The 25187-nt window shown below is 41.0% G+C and overlaps 1 long non-coding RNA gene across 3 annotated transcripts in view; it reads right to left on the bottom strand.

The window, feature by feature from the left end:
* Nucleotides 1–267: 267 nt before the first annotated feature.
* LOC132815385 (uncharacterized) overlaps nt 268–25187 on the bottom strand; it is a 38627-nt gene continuing 13707 nt past the window's right edge. Inside the window, exons 2-4 of one of the 3 annotated variants that reach the window (XR_009644646.1) lie at nt 7086–7274; nt 5870–5970; nt 268–650 (exon numbers count right to left, since the gene is read on the bottom strand). This is a non-coding gene — a long non-coding RNA (uncharacterized LOC132815385). Of the gene's footprint in view, nt 651–1254; nt 4378–5578; nt 5756–5869; nt 5971–7085; nt 7275–25187 lie in introns of those variants that run through there. The other 2 variants (XR_009644644.1, XR_009644645.1) reach the window with 2 other exon arrangements.

Raw genomic sequence — 25187 nt, 5'->3', positions numbered from 1 at the left:
CCTTGCCACAATCTGACTGACCTATTGACTCAGCAGGCCTTTCTGAAACAAACAGCATGTTTCCGGCTAGCTCTTCAGTTGACTCACAAGACCATTGATGCCTCAAAATGATCCAAACTGCTTTAAGTTTGTAGGTTTTTGTACATTTTTAATAATGTTTAGTAAATTCAAGTTTGTACCAAATAATTCAATATTTCAGATGGCAAGATCCACAATGCAGCACTAAACTGAAAAATTATATTTGAATTTTAAGGTATAAGGTCCAGCTGAAACTAATTACAATCAGGGCAAGTAGAAAGAACTGACTATATAAATTCATATACAAATCTTATGTTACCAAAAATGAAATAGCAATTATTTCAGATCTCAAAATATTCACAGCCAATGGAGTATCCAGAGGTCAGTTTATATATGCAAATATAGACAGGCAGGAGTCTAGAAGAACATAGCAGGCCAGGCAGCATCAAGGAGGTGGAGAAGTCGATGTTTCAGGTGCAATCCTTCTTCAGAACCTTCTTTCTCCACCGCTGGATGGTCTGCTTTGTTCTTCTTGCGTCCTGCCTGGCTATTTTGGATTTCAGCATCTGCAGTTTTTTTTTTACTTTAACCATGTATGCAAATATAGCAGACAATTTGCATACAGCAAGATCCTGTAAAGAAATTAGATAAAGGATCAAATAATATTTTCTTGGTGTCACTGGTTGAGAATAAACATTGGCCTGAGTGCTCATTTTCTTTTGTAATAGAGTCATGAGACTGAAACCAACTCAAACAAGCAGATATGCCTTCATTTAATATTGAAGCAGAAAACAGACTATGCAGCAAAATTATATTAGGCTTAAAATTGTTTAGTTTTAAAAGTAGCACTTAAACCTACAACCTTCTAATTCAGAGACAAGGGTGCTACTAATGATTCTCACAGCATGCAAACTGTGACTAAAGATAGTAATTAAAATACTGCAGTGATCACAAAAGCATACAATTGCAACTAACTTATTTGTTCTGCGCACACGTTATCTGACCAGAGTTTTTCTCACATTTTCTGTATTTACTGTCTCAAACAAACTGCGTTTCAATATATCACTACTTAAGTACAAGCTTATGAAATTGAATAAAGCCTCACTTTTACAATGCTGATTAATTTGGTGAGCCAACATTTTACAAAGTTGAAAGGAAGAAAGTTCTACATTTGTTTAGAACAAACAAAAATAGAATTTGGTATTTAACTACTATTTATAGAGTGAATGGTAATTAGTGGTAGAATATTTGCATATATCAGAAGGTAATGGTACACACTGCAGACAGATTCAACAAGTGGAGGTGAGATGCTTTAGTGAAAACAAAATGCTGGAAATCTGTGTCAAGCAGCATCTGTGGAACAAGCAAATGTTTCTCATCTAGATGAATCTTCAACCGCTGACATGAAATATGGAGAGTGAAGCTTTCACACAATAGTGTGGTGGAGGAATACTGGGGTAGAAAGGGGGTTAATAGTGCAGATTAAGTGACCGGAATGAGAATGGCAGAGCAATGATGTCTCACTGCCAAACTGGAAAGAACAGATGGTCACACTGGAGTGAGGGTGGGGATTGGAACATGGTGACAGAGAATGCAAGTAAAGCTTGAAGAAATGGGAGTGTTCACAATCTGGAGGTGTTGAACCAATATTAAGTCCAGAAGGTTGTAAAGTGCCTATTCGGAAACTGAGATGTTGTTTCCCCAGTTTGCACTGGGATTTGCTGCAGCATTGCAGCATGCCAAGGACAGACAAGTGGACATGTGAGCAGGATGTTATGGTAAAATGATTGGCTACAGGAAGACATGGAACAGAGGTGTTCTACAAAGTGCTTTTGGTTTCTTCAATGTAGAGCAGACCACATTGGGTGCAGTGAATGCAGTAGACCAGATTGGAGGTGTACAGGTATAATGCTGCTTCACCCTGAAAGACCGTTTAGGCCCTTGGATGGTGAGCAAGGAGCAGGTGTTACACCTTCTGCGGTTACACAGGCAGGGAGGGTGCTGTTGATGGCCAACGGGGAGTGGACAAGGGTGTCCTGGAGGGAAAAGGTCCCTGCAAAGTGCAGACAGGGGGAGCAGAGGGACCATGTGTTTGGTGGTGGCATTCTGCACCATTTCAGACAATTTCATCTGGCTAGTATGATAGGAAGGGGCAAGGCAGAAGCATGATTCATAGGCAAGATTGCTCTGTCATAGGGATATACAACATGGAAGCAGACCCTTCGGTCCAACTCATCCATGGCAACCAGATATCTCAACCTAATCTAGTTCCATTTGCCAGCACTTGGCCCATATCCCTCCAAACCCTTCCTATTCATATACCCGTCCAGATGCCTTTTAAATGATGTTATTGTACTAGCCTCCACCACTTCCTCTGGCAGCATACTCCATACACATACCATCCTCTGCATGAACTTGCCCCTTAGGTCCCTTTTATATATCTTTCTCCTCCCACCCTAAACCTATGCTCTCTAGTTCTGGACTCCCCCACTCCAGGGAAAAGACTTTGTCTATTTATCCTATCCATGCCCCTCATGATTTTATAAACCTTAGTAAAGGTCACCACTCAGCCTTCGATGCTCCAGGGAAAACATCCCAGCCCATTCAACCTCTCCCGGTAGCTCAAATCCTCCAACCCTGGCAACATCCTTGTAAATCTTTTCTGAACCCTCTCAAGTTTCACAACATCCTTCTGATAGGAAGATCAGAATAGCTTGCAATATTCCAAAAGTGGCCTGACCAATGTCCTGTACAGCCGCAACATGACCTCCAACTCCTGTACTCAATAAAGGAAAGCATAACAAATACCTTCATCACTATCCTATCTACCTATAACTACTTTCAAGGAGCTATGAAACTGCATTCCAAGGTCTCTTTACTCAGTAACTCAATCAAGTTCAAGAAACATGACTTCCTGCGCACAAAGCCACATTCCCTCCAACAACTTGCCCACCACTGACATCAGGCTCACTGATCTATTGTTCCCTGGCTTGTCCTCACCACCTTTCTTAAATAGTGACACCATGTTAGCCAACCTCCAGTCTTCTGGTATCTCATCTGTGACTATTGATGATACAAATATCTCAGCAAAGGTCCCAGCAATCACTGCCCTAGCTTCCCAGAGTTCTACGGTACACCTGATCAGGTCCTGGCGATTTATCCACTTGCGTGTTTCAAGACATTATATCGTCCATGTCCTTGTCAACCACATTAGGCAGGAAACTAAGGTTATGGAAGAAGGATAGTTTATAACCCGGAATGGAGAAGTCAAGGAAAAGAAGCGAAGTATTGGACATGGAACCCCCCCATGAAAAATTATAGAGGGGTGGAAGTTGGAGACAGAATTAACAAATTTTTCAATGTCAAAACAGGAGCATGAAGCTGATCTGATACAGTTGATGTACTCAAAAAAAAATTGGGGGGGGGGGGGCAATGTAGGTCTGGAACAAAGATTGTTCCACATACCCCATAAAGAGGCAGATATAAGACACATGAGGGTGCCCATAGCCACTCCTTTGACATGGCAATGTGAGATGAATTAAAAGGAGAAATTGTTCAGTGAGGGAACAACTTTAGCCACGCAGAGGAGAATGATGGGAAATAGGGATTGTGCAGGCCTCTGGTCGAGGATAAAGCTGACACAGCTGTCAAACCATTCTGGTGGGGAATGGAGGTATAGTGGTTAGATATCCATGGTGAAGAGGAGACAGTTAGGGCTGGGGTGCCAGGCAGAGATCTCCAGAGGTAATAAGGTCAGTGACAGCCCTGGCAGCAATGGCTTGATGTGGGGTCATAGTCCAGGGTGAGATATGAAGAAGTGCCTGTTGAACGTGACAGAGCAAAGCAATTTCAGAAGGGGACAAGTTAGTGAGTGAGAGGAGCAGAGAAATTGACTCAGCTGATGTCACGCCGACAGTTTTCAGTGAAAAGATGGAGGGTAGGTAAGAGGCCAGAAGAAGGGGTTCAAGTGGAGGGTGAATACTGGAAGTGGGTGAAGGTATCTTTGGGGTTGTTGGAGTGTGGGATGGGGAGTTCCTGCTGAAGTGAAAATGAAGACTGAGGAAAAATAGTTCAACGTCATGGCGAGCCCGAAATTCATTAAGGTTGAGGCGTAACAGTATGAAGCTGAGCCCTTTGCCGAAAATGGTATGTTGAGCCTCAGAGATTGGTGGGGGGGGGGAACGAGTCAGGTCCTCTGCAGAAAGAGGTGGCACCTGAGGATTGGGAACAGGTGGATGCTAACGGAGGGTAAGGGATTGGCTCTGAATGACAGGAGGGGATGGGGTCCAATAGGAGGAAAGAGGAAGGCAGTGCAGGACTGGTGTTGGAGAAAATAAAGTTGCTTGCAGTCCTTGACGCCTGAAAGAAAGAGAAAAAGTATTTTTTGAAACAACAGTTGAGACGCTGGGTCTATTGCATTTGCTGCACCCAATGTGACCTACTCTACATTGGAGAGACCAAACAGACTAGCTGACCGCTTTGTGGAACAACTCCAGTCCATGCACAAGCATGACTCCAACCTTTCCACAGCCAGTGATTTTAACATGGCATCTTGCTCGCATGCCACTTGTCTGTCATCAGCATGTTGCAATGCTCCAGCAAATCACAGCGCAAACTGGAGAAACAATTTCAGAGTAAGCACATTACAACCTTCTGGACTCAATACTGAGTTTAGCTTTACTTGTTGCATTCTGTCACCATTTCCCCTTCCCTCCTCCCACTCCAGTGTGACCATCTGTTCTTTCCAGTTTGACAGTTGGGCATCCATTATTCTACTGCTCTCGCATTCTGATCATTAACAGCACACTTTCTCCCCCAGCACTCCACCCCAAACACAATTGCATAAGTGCTGCCCCTTCAAACTTCACGTCAGCTTGGAAAAAGAGACATCTAGTATCAAAACAATAGCTTGCTCTCTCTCCACGGATGCTGCCTGACCTGCTGGGATTTCCAGCATTTTCTGTTTTCAGTACAGATTCCAGAATCTGCAGTAATTTTCTCCTACATTGACTGATGCTCTAGATCCAGTACATAGTTACACTTAATGAGAGCAAAGTGGCCCAGCCCAAATCATACAAAACTGATTCTTGAATTGGATTAAGGTTCAATATAAACTTAATAGAAAAGGTCTATTTTATGGCAATAAAACTCCATGCAATGTGAATGTAGTCAAAAGAAACAAATGGGATCTGTGCCACTAGAAACAAAAAATGCAAGAATTAGCATTTTAATCTGACACCCTTTCTGACTTCTGAAAAATCACTGCAATTAAATTACACCTGTTTTTAAAAGTAGTTTTGAACTTTAAATTGATGTGAGAAATTAATAGTGAAAGCTCTGATTCAAAGCTTTAGGATAGGATTTTGAGATTGAGGCAAAAACTTCAAAATTAAGTTTAATAAAATGATTGAATCTTGCTGATAAGTGCAGTTTGCTTTGAAATGAACTTGAATTTCCACGAAACATACAGCTAACTTGACGAAAGTAGTTTATGCTTAGATCCAAGATTTTGAAGTACACTGCAGGCAATATTCTATCTGCAAGCTTTGCACAACGCCTGTTTAAATCATTCATTCAGCAAACCCAAGAAAGAGTGAGTGGACTTCCAGGTTATGATGTCAGTAAATTCCTGTGCTGACTAGTACAAACTGAATAATCACACTGTAAATGCAGACGATTTAATCAGGAATGACCGATATAGTCTGTTGGATCAGGACTTTATCCTTGGGGCAGGTTTCTGAAGTAGAACAAGCAGAGTTGTAATTCAGTGCCATTCATTTGTCTCAATTATTTATGTGGATCAAGTTGGATGCATGAAGCAGATCCACCCCTGCCCCAAAAATGTACATACCTGAAGTGACATGTTCACACACTCATCTTTATGACTGCACAAGCATTGATACTTTAGGATGGCTGTTTGCAAAGTGCTGTTTAAGTATTATTTTCAAGTATCTGGGTTTAATACAAAACACAGAAATTATGACATGATCTATTACCAATACAATCAACTTACATGTAGCCAAATACTAACCACAGTATTTCATTTTTTATGACTAAAATCAAGATCTGACAACATGGAACAGCTGTAAGAAATGGTTTTAAATGTTCATATTTTCTCATTAGTTTCAGACGTTTTTTAAATTGCATTTATTCTTCTCTGAGCCTACATGTCGAAAGCACAAAGGCTATAGCAGACTCCCAAGGGTCCTGACCAACATTCCTCAATATCACTAATTAAAATCAATTGTGTTTAACTGTAATATGGCCAGTGCAATTCAGAGAATTGCATGTACCTTAAAACATCTACTCAAATTTGTTTTAAAAGGACTTTCAGAATTTTCAAAACCAGTTCCTATTTGAAACAGAAATTCTTCGAGCAAAACTCATTAAAAATGCCCCATTGAACCTAGTTCTCAGTCTATCACATAAAGGTAACAAAAAGGAATATTTTAGGATCAGATCCTGGGTAACCAAGGAGAAAAATCAGTAGTTATGGCTTCTATATAGGATCTGTTATATTATACAACTTACAGACGGAGAACAACATTTAGTTTTGTTTAGTAGCAGGAACACTGTACATTTAACCAATTCTTCCAAGTTTCAGAAGATCTATTTCCCACAAAGTTTTATTCTCAAAAGTCCTGCACCAAATCTAAGGCAGTGGTTTCATTAATTGTCCATGTTTTTATTTTAATCCTTTAAAAGTTTGAGAAAAACAAGATTTACAAATACACTTCCAAAGAACGTTCCTGGAGCAACATTGTTCTTTAGTTTTCAAGGACAGGAATCACCCTTGAAGAAATCAAAAGCTTTGAGCATGATTAAGTTATAGGCTCTATGGACAACCTAAAGAGCACATTCTGACAGAACTCTGTATGGACAATTATGTTCAAATAAACACAAATGTGGAATAAACTCCAAAACGTAGGTTATGAAAAACAAACTGTGCACTGAGCACATATCAGGGAGAAATACATCTGAATTAAAACCTGTTCTACATTAGACACAAAGGCAGGTTCTTCCACCAATAATAAATCATGCATTGTTTGTTATATAAAAATACTAACCTAAATTAGGGTGAAAAACCACTTTAAGGAATTCTTGATTCCAAGATCCCCATATCCTTTTAATAGGAAATGCAAACTAGAAAAACAGAACTGCTTTTGCAACAGTCTTCTGATCATGTCTCTTTCTGTTCAGCTTCTTCATATTCCACAGTTTTTGACTGAAACTTCTAAAATGTCCACAGGCCACATCTACATAGTCAAAAAATCAAAAAAGATATATTACTTAACCACACAAGTTTAGTCTAGGTATGCCATACTTTGTAAATAATGACTGAAGCATTCAATGGAATTATGACTGTTAGAAAGAACAAGAGTATTAATTGTTTATATTGTTTCAATTAATGGAAAAAAAAGAGTACTGGGAAAAATAACTTCTTCAGCAATTTAATAATGCATTTTTAAACAAGTGCAAATACAGCTTAAAATTAAAATTCCAGGAACTATATCAAATGTGTGCATTTGTATACCAGTATAAATTACTTCTCTAACACAGACCAACTGTAGCAATTAAGTTAGCTATGGTGATTGAGAGATTAATGGGGCAGTTTTAGTTCTGAAAGGCAATATTCCACCAGCATTAGCAATCAAACAAATGACAAAAAAGGTGGCAAATAATGAGTACTGAAGTTCAGTGGTTGCTTCTCAGATATACTTACTAAGACTAATGAGTCTAGAGTAAGAGATATACAGCATGAAAAACAACCCCAACCTCTCCCGATAATAGATCAAACCCTCCAACCCTGGCAATATCCTTGCAAGTCTTTTCTGAACCCTTTCTAAGTTTCACAACATCCTTCCTAGGAGGGAGACCAGATACTTAATTGGAACAGAGCAGAAATGTTTAAGCTTATCCAGTGCTCCACCTGATCTGCCGTATCGCTGTATTGGCATCATCTTGGCATAGTTTAAGGCAAGATTGAAAAATGTTGACAAAAATCAAATCAGCTTTAATTCATTACAATGCTAACACCCAGATCTACAACTGAACTTTCCACTTTATCCCCCCCACTTCTATCCAATTACATAACGTCACTACTGTCATACAAGCATTGGCAGCTGTGGTCTCAAACTAACCAACCCCACTCCCCTGGAATTTCCTCCTGAACCCCTGTAAGCAAAGTTTTGCTCACAAAACTTTCTCAATTTCAGTACCAGCTTGTTTAGATCCCTGAAAAGTCTAATGTTTTTTTTGGATTACTTACAGTGTGGAAACAGGCCCCTCGGCCCAACCAGTCCACACCGACCCGCCGAAGTGCAACCCACCCATACCCCTACATTGACCCATTACCTAACACAACGGGCAATTTAGCATGGCCAATTCACCTAACTCGCACATCTTTGGACTGTGGGAGGAAACCGGAGCACCCGGAGGAAACCCACGCAGACACGGGGAGAATGTGCAAACTCCACACAGTCAGTCGCCTGAGGCGGGAATTGAACCCAGGTCGCTGGCACTGTGAGGCAGCGTATATAGAAGTCTATATCTTTAAAGAAAACCATTACAACTGGAGCAACAGATATAAAGAAAAATTTAACATACTGAACTCTTTAAAAAAAAATCAATGTTTTAGGGATCAAATTCCATACTGTCTTCCCCCAACCAAACCATTTCAGTGGCCTTGAATACATTCACAATTTCTCTAACTACACTGTACTATGGAAAACAAATAAGGAAGATGAATCAAAGTTGATATATTTTTCAAAAAATTGTTAACAAGAAAGAGATGGTTACGTGCAGCACGAGCACGTTGACTAACATCCATTATTAGTTTTCAATGACATAAAAAGTAATAGATGCTGAAATGATTACTTCGCCCTAGTACAGGAAAATGTCAGCACGCTTGACATCAAGAAAACCAATACTGAATCAGGCATTAGGAGTCACCCATAGCAACACAAGCAAAACAGCAAGGATGAAGAAAGAAAAAGTGATATATTCCAAGGACCCAATGATTCCATTATATTTAGGATAGTTAGAAGGAATAGTGAGAACATTGGAGACGCCCTGACAATAAGTTTTAAGTTCTCCCAATTCAAGGGCGTACAATTTTGTTATTATTAAGAAAAGTTCTTATTCATCAACTTCATTGTATCTTAGCTCCCCAGGTAGCAGCAGCTAACAAGATATATAAACATTAATGTTAAAAGTAGCAACAATGGAATTTTTCATAAAGAATTGTAAACAGAATGTCAGTTTATAAACTGACATGGTGAAAGGGAAACAAGTGGAAAATTGAGGAAGCAAGGAGCTACAGGAAGACAGGAGAACTGATCCATGCCGACCAAAATGTCTGTCCATGCTAACACCATTTCCCTACATTTGGACCATATCCTTCGAATCCTTTCCTATCCATGTATTTGTCCAAATGCCTTTTAAATGTTGTTAATGAACCCGCTTCAACCACTTCAGGTGGCAGCTCATTCCATATAACTACCACCCTCTAAAAAGGTTGCCCCTCACGTTCTCTTTTATTCTTTCCCCTCTAACTTTAAACTGATGCCTTCTAGTCATCAATTCCCCAACCCTGGGGAAAAAGACCAAGTGCATTCACCCTATCCATGCTTTTACTGATCTTATACATCTCTAAGATCTCCCCTCAGTCTCCTAAGCTCTAAAAAAAATGTTCTAGCTTGTCCAACCTCTCCGTACAACACAGACCATTGAGTCCAGGCAACATCCTTGTTGAATCTCTTCTGCACTCTTTCCAGTTTAATAACATCCTTCCTATTGCAAGGTGACCAAAACTGAACGTAATACTCATGTGCAGCCTCACCAAAGCCCTGTACAATTGCAACATAATTTCCCAACATCCATACTCAATGCCCAGACTGATGGAGATCAGTGTGCTAAAAGCCTTCTTCATTGTCCTGTCTATTTGTGAACCTGAATGCCAAGATCCCTCCGTTCCACTACACTCCTTAAGGCCCTACCATTCACCATGGAATTCCTACCTTGATTTGGACTTTCCAAAATGTAAGATATTATCTATATTAAACTCGATTTGCCATTTCTTCCCAGCTGATCAAAGTTCTGCTGCAATTTCTGATAACCTTCCTCATTGTCTATTGTACATTCTCATCCAAATCATGGATATAGATAACAAAACAGTAGTGGGTCCAGCAGCAATCCCTGAGGCACTCCATTAGTCACAAGCCTCCAATGCAACAAGGGTTCTTCCACTAGTATCCTCTGCTTCTTACCATCAAATCAATTTTGTATCCAATTTGTCAGCTTGCCCTGGATTTCATGTGATCTAACCTTCCAGAGCAGACTACCATGTGGAACATTATGAAGGCCTTACTGAAATCCATACAGATTACATCTACCACCCTGCACTTGTCAACCTTCCTGGTCACTTCAAAAAACTCTTAAATTTGAGAGGCATGGTCGCCCTTGCATAAAGCCATGTAGACTACTCCTAATCAAACCCCGTCTTCCAAATGCATGTATATCTTCAAGTAATTTACACACTACAGATGTTAAGCCTACTGTCCTATAGTTCCAAGGCTTTTTTTCTTTGCAGCCCTTGAATAATGGCACATTTGCTACCCTTGGAATTTGGAAATAAATCTGAAAGATGAGTGGAGGAGTACAACTGGTAAGGCAACCTATTCAGAATGCGTAGTGATTTTAGTGAGATCAGACAGAGGCAAAGAAAATGAGTTGCTATTGGTATTTCTCAGAATTTTCACAGCTGTATTCCTGATGAAGGGATTTTGCCCAAAACGTCGATTTTACTGCTCCTCGGATGTTGCCTGAACTGCTGAGCTCTTCCAGCACCACAAATCCAGAATCTGGTTTCCAGCATCTGCAGTCATTGTTTTTAGCCAATTTGAGAACCAGCAGAATCCACATTGGGAATTTTTTTTAAACTATGTTAAAATGATTGACAGAGGTATGGGACTTTGGTTTAACCCTTAATGAGATGCTGAGACATCATTTGTTATGTGGGATTAATGATGTAAGCATGCAAAAGCACCTACTAGCTGAAGCCCAGCTGGACTTAAAGCCAGTTGTAGTGCCTGGTTGATCATTAGAAAAAATGGCAAGTAGAGCATACAAGTTGCACAGTATTCTGTTAGAAGTGGACACCCTCACTAGTCCAACTGAGCTTGGGGAACACTCCCTGGGCAAAGGCAATTGCAAGGCCTTACTCAGAACATATCCTGAACAGAGGAACTCTAGCTCAGCCCACAAAACCCAAAATAAAGTCAAGCCTCCGCCAAACAGTTAAAATTTTCTTCAGGATCCGGACTAGTAAGCCAATGTAATTGCTACTGGTATGGAGACCCAAAACAGCAAAACAGTCGCACTGGACCTAAACTGAGTAAGAGAGCTCATAGGCTAGTATACACCCTGGAAAGGTCACCTACATCTGGTTTGGAACAGTTAAATTGCTTAGCAACAACCCAATCAGAACCAAAAATGAAAGTCTGGTTAAATGGTCACCCAGTTGTAATGGAGGTCGATGCCAATGCAGCTTTTTCAGTGATCACAGTACCTATTCTTTACAAAATTTGCTCTGTATTTCAACCTATTTGCGCAAGACCTTGGCTAGACAGAGATCTTCTACTGGGGAACCTTTATAGATCAATGGTACAATTTTGGTTCTGATCTCTTATGAGAAGCAGCTGCTTCAGGTACCATTGATTGTAGTAAAATTGGTTGAGAAAGATTCACCTAAATTGGCTCAATTTTTTGTGTACAAAATGGCTGCCTGAGTGCAGTCCTAATTAAATACCCGGAGGTTTTTCAGGATTATCACACGAGTCAAGGTCACCTTGTATGCTGTCCAGGAAGCAATCTATGATTCTGCCTGACCAATCCAGACCATTTGCCTTATGAGCCAACATAGACACAGAAATCAGAAGGCTGGAAAGAGAAGGAATCATCAAGCCAGTACAATTTACTGAATGGACAGCATCAGTCTTACTGGTTGTGAAGTCTGACAAGTTGGTTTGCCTTTGTGGGGATTTAAAATAAATGATAAACTGCTTTTTACGGCATAGAGGATTTATGCACAAAGCTGGCAGGGGGTGGTCCTTCATGAAACTGGAGAACAACCATGTGTACTCGCAGTTGCAATTAGAAACGGATTCCTAGAAGAGTTGATACCTATAAGGGTTTGTACGAGTATAAAAGACCGCCATTTGGGGTATCGTCAGCCTGTGCAGTTTTTCAGCAGACGATGGAGGACATTTTACAAGGTCTACCCCTGGTCATCATTTATCTAGATGACATGCTATTAACAGGGAAGACAAATAAGGAGCATTTAGTGAACTTTGAATTGACCTTAGACATTTCTCCTGGGTATGCATAAACAGGACAAAGCAGTGCCCACCCACAACTTCAGGCCAAATTCAGCAGTGGGCTCTAAGCCAAGTGCATATAGAACATAGAACATTACAGCATAATATAGTTGATGCGCCAACCTGTGAAACCAATGTGAAGCCCATCTAACCTACACACTACTCCATTTTCATCCAAATGTCTATCCAACAACTATTTAAATGCCCTTAAAATTGACAAGTCTACTACTGTTGCAGGACGGCCGTTCCATGCCCATACTACTGAGTAAAGAAACTACCTCTGACATCTGTCCTATATCTATCATCCAGGAGAAAGTGAGGTCTGCAGATGCTGGAGATCAGAGCTGAAAATGTGTTGCTGAAAAAGCGCATCAGGTGAGGCAGCATCCAGGGAACAGGAGATTCGATATTTCGGGCATAAGCCCTTCTTCAGGAATGAGGAAAGTGTGCCCAGCAGGCTAAGATAAAAAGTAGGGAGAAGGGACTTGGGGGAGGGGCGATGGAGTTGTGATAGGTGGAAGGAGGTCAAGTTGAGGGTGATAGGCCGGAGTGGGTGGGGGCGGAGAGGTCAGGGAGGCGGTGCTGAGTTCGAGAGATTTGATTGAGACAAAGGTGGGGAGGAGGGGAAATGAGGAAACTGGAGAAATCTGAGTTCATCCTTTGTGGTTGGAGGGCTCCTAGGCGGAAGATGAGGCGCTCTTCCTCCAACCGTCGTGTTGTCATGGTCTGGCGATGGAGGAGTCCAAGGACCTGCATGTCCTTTGTGGAGTGGGAAGGGGGAGTTAAAGAATTGAGCCACGGGGTGATTGGGTTGGTTGGTCCGGGTGTCCCAGAGCTGTTCTCTGAAACATTCCGCAAGTAGGCAGCCTGTCTCCCCAATATAGAGGAGGCCACATCGGGTGCAGCGGATGCAATAGATGAGGTGTGTGGAGGTGCAAGTGAATTTGTGGCGGATATGGAAGGATCCCTTGGGGATCGATCTCTAGCATCCCTCAATTTAAAACTATGTCCCCTCGTGCCAGCCATCACCATCATTATGGGCGGCACGGTGGCACAGTGGTTAGCACTGCTGCCTCACAGCGCCTGTAGACCCAGGTTCAGTTCCCGACTCAGGCGACTGACTGTGTGGAGTTTGCACGTTCTCCCCGTGTCTGCGTGGGTTTCCTCCGGGTGCTCCGGTTTCCTCCCACAGTCCAAAGATGTGCGGGTCAGGTGAATTGGCCAAGCTAAATTGCCCGTAGTGTTAGGTAAGGGGTAAATGTAGGGGTATGGGTGGGTTGCGCTTCGGCGGGTCGGTGTGGACTGGTTGGGCCGAAGGGCCTGTTTCCACACTGTAAGTCTAGTCTAATCTAATCAGAGGAAGAGGCTCAGTGTCCACCCGCACTCTGATTATCTTATATGTCTCAATTAAGTCACCTTTCTTCTCTCTAACGAAAACACTCCAGTCCCTCAGCTTTTTCTCGTAAGACCTTCCCTCCATACCAAGCAACATCCTGGTAAATCTCTTCTGCACCCTTTCCAAAGCTTCCACATCCTTCCTATAACGGTGACCAGAACTGTACACAATACTCCAAGTGCGGCTGCACCAGTTTTGGACAGCTGCAGCACGACCTCATGGTTCCGAAACTCAATCCCTCTACCAATAAAAGCTAACACACCATATGCCCTATCCACCTGGGTGGCAACTTTCAGGGATCTATGTCTATGAATACAAAGATCTCTCTGCTCATCTACAATACCAAGAATCTTATTAGCCCAGTACTCTGCATTCCTGTTGCTCCTTCCAAAGTGAATCACCTCACACTTTTCCGAATTGAACTCCATTTGCCACCTCTCAGCTCAGTTCTGTAACCCACAATATCCTTTGGAACTATCCACAACTCTACCGATCTGAGTGTCATCTGCAAATTTACTAATCCAATCTAATTACAAGTTGGAACACCATTTGGGAGGCCAAATAGCAAATGAGTTGAGATGCCTCCCGCTGCCAGATATACCACTGATGGCACCACCACCGGAAGAATCTAATGTTTAGATTTTTTGGATAGACTTCCTGTCACAACTGACATTAATCAGACTTCAGATGCAGAGATCCGGTCCTGGCAAATCTAACAGCTGGTGGTGAAGGGGGAAACCAAAGGGCCATTACAACTGGAATTGAAACCTTTCTGCATCCGGAGAGGCCAGACAGTATACTATTACAGGAAGCAAGAGTGAGATTGTCCCAAGCAAAGGTCACCACCAGATATTGGCTGAACTTCACAGGATCACCCAGGGATTTCCAAAATGAAGATGTTGGCAAGAAGTTATGTCAGTGGCCAGGACTGGATGCAGACATAACTATGTTGATGGGGCAGTGCCAAGTGCTAACAGGGGCCAAATTTACTGCTAATAGCTCCCCCCCCCCCCCACATTCTTGTGAACGGCTTGACAAACCCTGCACTTGGTTTCACATCAACTAAGCAGGTCACTTCATTGACTAAGAGCATTGTACATTCAGCCACTGACCAACCTCGGGACTCGTAGCAGAGACAGTTATGCAAAGGTTAGAACAAACAGCCCTACCACAAATTCAACACAAACTCTGGGTCAGATATGTCGATGACACGTTTGTAATCATCAAAAACACGGAAATAGAAAGAACACACCGGATCATCAACGCCACACTCACAGGAATCCGATTCACAAGAGAAGAAGGATAGCCAACATGATAGTATAGAGAACACCGAACGGAGAATTCACCACAAGGGTACACAGGAAAACAACACACACAGACCAAGTCCTAAACTATGAAAGTAACCACCCCAACACACACAAACGAGGCTGCATCAGGACACTGTTCAAAAGAGCCACAACACACTGCAGTACACCAGAACTGCGAAAAGAGGAAGAGAAACACCTATACAAGGTATTTGCCAAAAACGGATACCCGCGCAACTTTATCAACAGATGCTTAAGAGATAGACCACGGAACGAGGACATGCCACAACCAAAAGGACTAGCCACACTACCATACATCAGGGGCGTTTCAGAACTGACAGCCAGACTACTGCGACCCTTAGGACTCATAACGGCACACAAACCAACAGCCACACTCAGACGACAACTTACTAGAACAAAAGAGCCGATATCCAACATGAGCAAAACTAATGTAGTTTACAAAATACCATGCAAGGACTGCACAAAACACTATATAGGACAAACAGGAAGACAGCTAACAATCCACATACATGAACATCAACTAGCCACGAAACGACACGACCAGCTATCCCTAGTAGCCACACACTCAGACAACAAGCAACATGAATTCGACTGGGAAAACACTACTATCATATGGCAAGCCAGACAGAGAACAGCCAGGGAATTCCTAGAGGCATGGCATTCATCCACAAACTCCATCAACAAACACATCGACCTGGACCCAATATACCAACCACTACAGCGGATAGCTGAAACTGACACCCGGAAGCGGCAAGGACAGACCACTATAAATACCGGAAGAAACATCAAAGAAGCGCTTCACAGGAGGCTCCAGAGCACTGATGATGTCTCCTAGCCAGGTGACGAAACGTTTGCAACAAAAACTTCCAGCTCGGTGAACAGAACCACAACAACGAGCACCCGAGCTACAAATCTTCGCACAAACCTTGAGCTGGATTAGTGTTAAGAACTCTCCACATGTAAATAAAGGATGGCTTGATGATAATAGACTGGCTTCTGGGGAGTGATTTCAGGAAGAACAGCTTTTTCTTTTATCAATAATAATACCAAATAAAATAGCTGCAATAAAATGACAACACTGAAAATGTACAGCTGACTTTCCCAACCTCATCAAGTCATGACAATATGCAAAATATGAATGGAGCAGAACATAATGACCATAAGCAAGGGAAACTTGGGATGTAGGTGTTTGCAAATCTGTATAAACTGCATCAGAAAAGGCTGTTTGGGAGAGACTTTCAAAAAGTTAATTAAGGATTGATATGTTAGCCATTAAAAAGGAGAAATTTACTGATTGCTGAGAAGTTCCATCTAGTCACTTGGTTGGGTAGTAATGAACGTTCCTTTGCGTTTTGCTGAAACAGCGAAGAGATGCTGGAAGAGAGATTAATAGCTCCTTGAAAATGGAGTCGCAGGTAGACAGGATAGTGAAGACTATGTTTGATAGGTTTGCCTTTACTAGGCAGTGCAATGAGTATTGGAGTTAGGAGGTCATGTGGCTGTATAGGACATTGGTTAGGCCATGTTTGGAATACTGCTTTCAATTCTGGTCTTCCTGCTATAAGAAAAATGTTGCAAAACTTGAAATGATGCAGAAGAGATTTACAAGGATGTTGATGAGGTTGGAGGATTTGAGCTATAGGGAAAGGAAGAATAGGCCGGGGCTGTTTTCCCTTGAGTGTTGGAGACTGAGGGATAATCTTACAAAGATTTTAAAATCATGAGGGACATGAATAGGATAAATAGCCATGGTCTTTTTCCAGGATGGCTGACTCCAAAACTAGAATGTATACGTTTAAGTTGAGGAGAAAGGTTTAAAAGGGACCCAAGGGGCAACCTTTTCAGAATATTGTGCGTATGAAATGCACTGTCAGAGGAAATGGAGGCTGGTATAATTAATATATTTAAAAGGCATCTGGATGGGTATATGAATAGGAAGGGTTCAGAGGGATAATGGGCCAAATGTTGACAAATGGGATTAAATTAAATTTAGGATATTGGTCAACATGGATGAGTTGGACCAAAGGGTTTGTTTCCTGCTGTACATCTCTATTATTCTACAAGTGGAAGCCACAAGTAACAGGAAATACGTTACAAATGGCAATTGGAATAATGCTTTAATTATAACTTGCAACTTTTTATCAAATACTAGTTGCACATCACAGCAAGATTGCTGTAAAATATCCAAATCAGTAGCAATGAGAACACTGAAAATTTACTAAATTTAAATTTTGATCAATCAATATATTTTGGCTTAGAGTTCACAAATTGTACTCAAATAGCATTCTCATTGAAGGGTTTAGAGTATACCACTAATGCCAGAGCATTAGACAGGAAGTTCTTTAATTAAAACAAAAAAAGGAAGCGATATAAAATTTGAAACTGATATGAACTGATGGATTAAGTGGGCACTTTCTTTTCTGCAAACATCCAAGTCTATCACATTCACACTGGTCAAAAAATCTGACTACATTTTCCAGCTTTTACCTTAAAGCCTTGAAGGTAATGGCAATGCAAATAAATTATCTAAATACAGCTTAAATGTTCCAAGAATTTCTAATTCAACCATCCTCTCAGGCAGTGAATTCTGGACTCCCACCATCTGCAGTGAAAAATACCTTAACTGTTAAATCCAATATAGTCTACATTTCCTGGTTATTCCTGTTGTTACTATTGGAAAAAATGCCTCCTTATCCATCCTACATATATATGTCCCTTATCTTATCCATCAGGTTTCCTCTCAAATTTTGCTGCTCCAAGGAGTACAACCTCAACCAATCTAACCTTTCCTTAGAGCTCAACTAAAACTGGGTAAAGATAATTAGCAGATAAAAGCAAGAGAAACAAGAATGATTTACTGGTAGTAAATTTTATTTGACTTTATGTATTGGACAAAAATTTAACATGTCAATGGTTCATTGAACTCCTGCAAAATCACATTGTTCAACATAGTCATGGCCTGGTATAATGGCACACTTAAATGAAACATTTACTAAATTCTGAATGTGTAAGCATCTTGAACTTTCCCACCAAATTCTTCCATTTCCCTCCCATTTACTCTCATATGTAATGAGCGTCAGCAATATTAAATTTGCCGAAGAATTAAAGATATGTAGCTAATATATCTCACTTCTATTCAGACATAATGGCACAATTAAAATGATTAACTTTGGATATATAATGAACAAAGTGCAATAAGTACCAATAGATGTAGCATTGGTCTAATTGAATGAAAACGTACTGTAGTTAATTAAGGTGAGCTGAATAGAGTTTGAATGAATGACTAGAGACGCAATATAGAAAATAAAGAGTGATGAGTAGAGAGTTACCAGTATGAACGATTGAATGGATGAATGTGCTTGTGTTTAAGTGGGTTAATGAGAACACAGTTTCTTTGCAAGAGGATTATAATGCGATAAAGTAGGGCCGATTTTTACTCGAGATATGGAAAATGCAAGATTTTTGGCCACGAGATCGACCTTTACATGAGTATAGATGGTATGCACTATTGAGAGAACTCTTGCTGTTCAATGATAGTGTCCCCACCTTTGGCCAGAAAGTCTAAAATATTTGTCCTGTATTGACATTCAAAAGAGCAGTGATGTTAACTTTTGCAGAGATGTACTTACATTATGTGATCCCTCAAATTTAGTTTCACAACTTAAAATCAGGATTAATAAATTCAACTTAAATTGAATCATGCAATTAGATGAAGTTTAACTTGAGTTGGAAAGAGGCTGGATATGCTGGGACATCTCTACCAACGCACACCCCCCCCCCTCTCCACTGGTGCATAGGATGTTGAGGGGTGACCCAAGAGGTTTTATAAAATCTTGAGGGATAGAGAAGGTGAATGGAAAGGGTCTTTACCACCACCCCCACCCCCCCTCCCCCCACCCCCAAGGTGGACTAGTTCAAAACTAGACTGCATAGGCTTAAGCTGAGAGGAAATTTTTTTAAAAAAGGACATTAGGGCCAACGTCTTTTCAAAAGAGGTGGTTAGTGTGTGGAATGAACTGCCAGAGGAAGCGGTGGATACAGGTACGATTAAAACATGTAAAAGACAAAGTTGTTGGGCCAAATGCAGGCAAGTGGGATTAGTTTGGTTTGAGAACATGGTCAGTGTGGACTAGTTGGATCCAGGGGCCTGTTTCCATGCTGTATGATTGATGCAGAGACCAGACATAGAATCATCGCACCAATGGCATCAACATTAATACAGTACTGCTGAATAGCAATATATTGATTACCTTACACAGCAGAAGTAGCATAATTAGTTTTCACATCAGTGAGCTGAGTAAGGACAATGTACCCTGTGTTCTTGCTTCTATTTTGCAGTGACATCATTCATAACATGCAAATGCAGGATGAATGACTCACCTATATTTTCTACCAAGAGGATAGTTTACCAACATTAATGCTAGATTCTCTGCTTTTACACTCTTTTCCCCCCCCCCCCCCCAACCCCCACCACTGATTTCAATGAGATAAAAAAATGTCATTGGTTAGAGTACAGAATCAAAATCACACAAGTGTCTAGATTCACTTGTGAAGAATTGCCATTTGAGTAATGCCCAGGAAGGTGAGAATTATAGAATACCTTCAGTGTGGAAACAGGCCATTCAGCCCAACAAGTCAAAAGGAGGAACCCACTCAGACCCATTTACCCCAACTATGTATTTTTTTGGGGTGGGGGGAGGGGTGGGGAGGGAAAGGGACAGTACTACAAAGAGTTAAAACAGCACAGAAACCGACCCTTTGGCTCAACCAGTCAATGCCGACCATAATCCCAAACGAAACTAGTCCAACCTGCCTGTGCTTGGCCCATAACCCTACAAAGACTTATGTATTATTCGAAATACCATTTTAAAATGTTGTAACTGTACCTGCATCCACAACTTCCTGTGGCAGTTCATTCCACACATGAACCATTGAGTGTTAAAAAAACTTTCTCCTAATACCTTAAAATATGCCCACTAGTCCTGTACCCCCTCTTGTCATTGACCTTCTAAAATCATGAGGGCTGTAGATAAACTGTTATAAAAGGCCAACCCTCAAACTCATACTCCAATGAAAAAAGAATTCCCAGCCTATCCAGCCTCATAACTCAAACCCTCCATTCCTGACAAGAGATTTGCCATCTGGTAAATTTATTCTGAACTTTCTCCAGCTTCATATAGTTTTTCCTATAACAGGGTGACCAGAACTAGAAACAGTACTCCATATCTTTTCAACCTCAACATACTGTCCCTATACTCAAAAGGTCTGCAATGAAGGCAACATGCTAAATGCCTTCTTAACCTCCCTCGGTGACACAAATTTCAAAGAATTATGTACTGGAACCCTGTTGTTTTAAAACACTATCTATGGCCCTACCATCAATTGTACTGCCCTAGTTTATTTTATACCAAAATGCAATACCTTGCATTTACCCAAAGTAAATTCCATCTGTCAGCTCATTGACACAATTGATCAAGATATCTTTATAATCTCACTACCTACTATAAATCACCAATTTTGGTGTTAAATGCAAATTTGCTAAAGTGATTTCGATGAGAATATAGATGATAAAATTGGAATCAGCACTGATTCCTGTAGAACAGCACTGAAAAACAACCCTCTACCATCACTGTCTCCAGCCATTAAGCCATTCTTGTATCCAATTGGCAAGTTTATCCAGAATCCTTTGTGATTTAATGTTATTAACTAATCAACCATGCAGAACCTGGCCAAAAAGTCCAAAGTAAACAACATCTACTGCTCTGCCCTCAAGCTACTTGGTTACTTCCTCAAAAAGCTCAATCAAGTTTGAGACACACCATTTCCCATGCACAAAACCACACTGACTATTCCCAGTCTTTCCTGGCTTCTCCAAATGCATGTAAATTCTAGCTTTCAGATTCACTTCCAACTACTTGCCTACCACTGAAGTTCACACACAGGTCTGTAGTTCCCAGGCTTCTACTTACATCCCCTCTTAAAAAAGGTACAACATAAACCACTCTCCTGTCCTCTGACACCTCACCTGTAGTTATAGATAATGCAACTATTTCTGCTAGAGGCCTAATAATTTCCTCCCTAACTTCTCACAACATCCTAGAATACACCAAGTCAGATCTCTGGTTTAGTCAGAATAGATTTGGACAGTACTTGTTGAAATATATAGAGCCTTCTTGAAGCATACAAGATTCTTAAAAGGACTTGACAGGGTAGATGTAGAAAGGTAATTTCTCCTTATGGGAGTGTCTAGGACCAGAGGGCATAATCTCAGAATAAGAGGTCACACATTCAAGACAAAAATGAGGAGGAATATCTTCAGAGGGTTTTGAATGTGTGAAATTCTTTTCCATGGAAAACTGCTGAGACTGCATCTTTAAGTATGTTCAAGACTGGGACAGATGGATTTAAGGTAATCAAAGGTCATGGGGAATAGGCAGTAAAGAAGATTTGAGGATCGTCAGATCAACCACAGTCTCATTGAACAGAGGAGCAGTATATGGACTGAACAGTCTACTTTTCCTGATGGTTTTTTTTTGTTATTATTGTTATTATTCATGGGATGAGGGCATTACTGTCCAGCATTTATTGCCCAACCCTCATTGCATATTTAAGAGTCAACTACATTGTTGTAGGTCTGGAGTCATATGTAGTATCTGCAGATATGCAGTTCATTCTGGGGTAGACAGGATGGTCTACACCTGAACCAGAGGGGTCCCAATATCCTGGGGAGGAATTAGCTAATGCTTTTCAAGAGGGTTTAAACTAATTGAGCAGGGAGATGGAAACCTAAATTGTAGTTCCAGTGTCCAGGACGTTGAGAGTAGTGAGGTCAGAAATATGGTATCAATGTTGCAAGAGTTCAAACCACTTCCTGCCTACTGGTGAAGTGCATCTACTTCAATGCCAGCAGCATCTGGAATAAAGCGGGTGAAGTGGCAGCATGGGTCGGTACCTGGGATTTTGATGTTGTGGCTATTTCGGAGACATGGATGGAGCAGGGACAGGAATGGTTGTTGCAGGTTCTGGAATATAGATGTTTCAGTAGGACAGAGAAAATAGTAAGAGAGAGTGAGGTCTGGCACTGTTAGTCAAGGACAGCATTATGGTAGCAGAAAGAACGTTTCAGGACTCATCTTCTAAGATAGTTATGGCTGAAGTAGAAACAGGAAAGGAGAGGTCACCCTGTTGGGAGTTTTCTATAGGCCTCTGAATAGTTCCAGAGATGTAGAGGAAAGAATAGCAAAGATAATTCTGGATAAGAGTGGGAGTAACTTAGTACTTGTAATGGGGGACTTGAACTATAACTTTCCAAATATTGACTGGAAATACTAAAGTACTTTAGATGGGTCAGTTTTTGTCCAATGTTGACAGGATGGTTTCCTGACAATATGTAGACAAGTCAACAAGGGGTGAGGCCACACTGGACTTGGTACTGGGTAATGAACCTGGCCAGGTGTTAGATTTGGAGGTAGGTGAGCACTTTGGCAATAGTGACAATTCAGTTATGTTTACTTTAGCAATGGAAACAGATAGGTATATAACGCAGGGAAAGAGTGATCGTTGAGGGAAAAGCAATTATGATGCGATTAGGCAAGATTTAGGATGATAGGATGGGGAAGGAAACTACAGGTGATGGGCACAATTGAAACGTAGAGCTTGTTCAATGAACAGATACTGAGTGTCCCTGATAAGTATGTACCCGTCAAGCAGGGAGGAAGTGATTGAGTGAGGGAGCTATGGTTAAAGAAGTTGAATCTCTCAAGAGGAAGGCGGCAACGTATGTTAGGATGAGATGTGAAGATTCAGTTAGGATGCTTGAGTCACAACTTAACCTGTAAAGAGCTAAGAGAGAGCTAAGAAGAGCCAGGAGTCGAACATGAGAAATCTTTGGCAGGTAGGATCAAATAAAACCCTAAAGCCTTCTATAGGTATATCAGGAATAAAAAAATGACTAAAGATTACAGCCAATCAAGGATAGTAGTGCAAAGTTGCATGTGAAGTCAGAGGAGATGGGGAAAACGCTAAATGAATATCTTTTGTTAGCATTCACACAAGAAAAAGACAATGTTGTCAAGGAGAATACAGAGATACAGGCTACAGACTAGATGGGATTGAGGTTCATCAGGACAAGGTGTTATCTATTTTCCACACTTTCCGGAATTGCTAAGTCCCCTGGGCTAATGGGATTTATCCCAGAGTTCTCTGGGAAGCCAGAAAGGACTTTGCAGGGCCTTTGGCTTTGATCATTATGTCGTCATTGTCTACAGGAATAGTGCCAGAAAACTGGAGGATCAAGAAGGGGTGTTGTGGGTAAAGTGTTGGAAAAGGTTATAAGAGATAGGATTTATCAACATCTAGAGGGGAATAAGTTGATTAGGGATAGTTGACACTGTTTTGAGAAGGTTAGGTCGTGCCTCACAAATCTTAAGAGTTCTTTGAGATAGTTACCAAACAATTGGATAAGTGGTTAATGTGGTGTATATGGGTTTCAGTAAGGCATTTGATAAGGTTCCCCACAGTAGGCAATTGCACAAAATAGAGGCATGGGATTGAAGGTGATTCAGCGGTTTGGACCAAAAATTGGCTAGCTGAAAGATGACAGAGGGTAGTGGTTGATGGAAAATGTTCATCCTGAAGTTCAGTTACTAGTGGTGTACCTCAAGGATCTGTTTTGGGTCCACTGCTGTTTGTCATTTTTAATAAATGACAAAGACGAGGGCGTAGAAGGGTGGGATAGTAAATTTGTGGAGGACAAGGAGGTCGGTGGAGCTATGACAGCGCTGAGGGATGTTGCAGGTTTCAGAGGATCTGAGATAACCTGCAGAGCTGGGTTAAGAGGTGGCAAATGGAGTTTAATGTGGAAAAGTGTGAGGTGATTCTCTGGAAGAAGCAACAGGAATACTGTACTGGGCTAATAAGATTCCTGGTAGTGTAAATAAGCAGAGAGATCTGTATCCACGTACATAGATCCTTGAAGGTTGAGTGGTGACTTAATTGAGAAATAAGATAATCAGAGGGTTAGATAAGGTGAACAGTGAGAGCCTCTTTTCCTCAGAAGATGATGAGTAGCACGAGGGGACATTGCTTTAAATTGAGGGGGGATAGATATTGGACAGATGTCAGAGGTAGTTTCTTTACTCAGTAGTAGAGGGTGTGGAATGCCCTGCCTGCAACAGTAATAGACTCGCCAACTTTAAGGACATTTAAATGGTCAATTGGATAGACATCTGGATGAAAATCGAATAGTGTAGGTTAGATGGGCTTCATATTGGCCCTTGATGTTGCGCTGACCTGTGGAGCCAAAGGTCCTGTACAGCACTGTAATGTTCTACGTTCTAAAGTTCTAAAGAGTATTTTTGAGAAAAGAAAATTGCAAAACAGTAATCAGCAGGGATATAGGAATTAAATGGTTAAATGCAAGTCATTTGCTATGTTTAACTCAAATTATCTGTATGGTACATTACAGAAAGCATTGTGCAAGTTATATTAAGCTCAGAACAGGATAAAGCTTTTTTTAAAAAAATACTGAACTTTTAACTGTATATAACTGCAGAAGTTCAGTAAGGAAATTATTGTGAGATTAAAAATGGACTTGATGGACCAATAATGTTCTTTCAAAATTTTACTGCACATCTTGATAATAAAATTCATTAAACTTTATTTGTTGGTGACTACGTTACAGCTCTTGCTTGCAGGTTTACTGGGAAATTACCAGTGCTAAACTGTGCACCAACCTAATCAAAGTACATTTATGAAAGGTTACAGCACAGAAGGCTATTCAACCCATCATGTCTGGACAAGGTTCCAAAAGAGTTACCCAGCTAGCCCCATTTTCCGAAGCCAACTCTTTTGCCAACTAAATTAATCACTTGCAAATCGGTTTCTAGTTCTTTTGAAACCTCCAATGGAATCCACTTCAATCACCCTCCCAAGTAGCATATTCCAAATCCTAACAAGTTCGAGTAAAGAAATTCCTCATATCACTCCTAGCTCGCTTGCTGAATGTTGTAACTGTGATCCATAACTACAGTCGTACCAACTAGTGGAAACAGAATATCCTTCTTTATACTG

This window comes from Hemiscyllium ocellatum, chromosome 4 (assembly GCF_020745735.1).
Source record: "Hemiscyllium ocellatum isolate sHemOce1 chromosome 4, sHemOce1.pat.X.cur, whole genome shotgun sequence".
Classification (NCBI taxonomy): Eukaryota; Metazoa; Chordata; class Chondrichthyes; order Orectolobiformes; family Hemiscylliidae; genus Hemiscyllium; species Hemiscyllium ocellatum.
The sequence above is the reverse complement of the archived record's forward strand: the minus strand, read 5'-3'. Positions and strand labels throughout refer to the sequence as shown.